Source organism: Galeopterus variegatus, unplaced genomic scaffold, assembly GCF_000696425.1.
Source record: "Galeopterus variegatus unplaced genomic scaffold, G_variegatus-3.0.2 Scaffold6505, whole genome shotgun sequence".
Lineage (NCBI taxonomy): Eukaryota > Metazoa > Chordata > Mammalia > Dermoptera > Cynocephalidae > Galeopterus > Galeopterus variegatus.
The window spans coordinates 108,861-109,975 of NW_007732616.1; the positions used below are offsets into that span (position 1 = coordinate 108,861).

General features: G+C 42.5%; 1 pseudogene; it reads left to right on the plus strand.

Annotated features, from left to right (window-relative positions):
* The window catches only part of LOC103606344, a 31,441-nt pseudogene that overhangs the window by 21,723 nt on the left and 8,603 nt on the right, over positions 1–1,115 (plus strand).

Consider the following 1,115-nt stretch of genomic DNA (forward strand, 5'->3'; position numbering starts at 1 on the left):
AGTAAATGCAGAATTCTATTTCTCATGCAAATGGGGGTGGAAGGAAAAGAAAAGATTTTCCTTCCACTTCACTCATTTGCTCTTCTACTACTCATGGCATATGTAAAATGGGCCAGATTGTGCTGGCAATTGAGTGCACAAGAGTGCACCAGTTGCTTTTTCTCTTAATTTTTCCTACAGTGTCATGTGGCTCATGGTTTGACCATATTTGTGGCTGGCTGCAAATGACAGGAAAAGAGAATTTCCTGCTAGTATCGTATGGGGAGCTACATCAGGTAACCATTCTCCCCCAAAATTCATTCTATTCACCCTGTGAGGAAAATAGAGTAGTTGAGTCAGGCCCCCTCGCCTCAGGTCTGGTTGGGGGTGGTGCAGCACATTCTTTGTAAACAAGTTGTGTGGAGGTGGAGTTAGTGCATATGAATGCCCAGATACTTTTATTTTTTTGCTATTCTTGTGTGTTCTTCAGTGTGTGGAGCAGCAGCTCTGAACTGCTGGTGGGCAGAGCTCACATCTGAAAATAGAGCATGTTTACTTTGCTGGCAGCTGCTCAGTTTCTCTTTGGACTGCCTAGCTCTTAGACGTGTGTGTGCTGAATAGACTATTCTTTCTTCACCTATGACTCCAAGGCCTTCTTCCCTGTTACCTAGCTCATAGACCTGTGTGTGAAGGGTTTGTGATGCAGTCTCAACAATGGGCTTTAGGGGTCTGTGAGCTCCAGACCCAGCCCTAGCTCTACACACCCCATTTCATAGCTATCTATATTTCTATTCTATCCTTTCATTCAGAGGTTAACCCAGTGAGAAGACAAAGTAAGGCCATTGTCTGCATCTTCTTCATTGTTCTACTCACATCATAAATGTTATTTCTTTGATTTTGTTCTTATTATTTTTACAATATTTAACACATGCACCGAGGAAAAGCTTAACATATGTACTTGTTGTCAATCAATCTGTGGCAAAAAATCTGATGCATTCTGGGAACCCAGTGTTGGGAGGGGATGGGAAGGAAGATGGGGCCTGGCAGGGTCAAGATTGGTATAAGAATTATTTATATATTTCCAGATCAACCAACAGGATGGGCGATTCCAGTAGGAATAGAATATGTCAGTATTC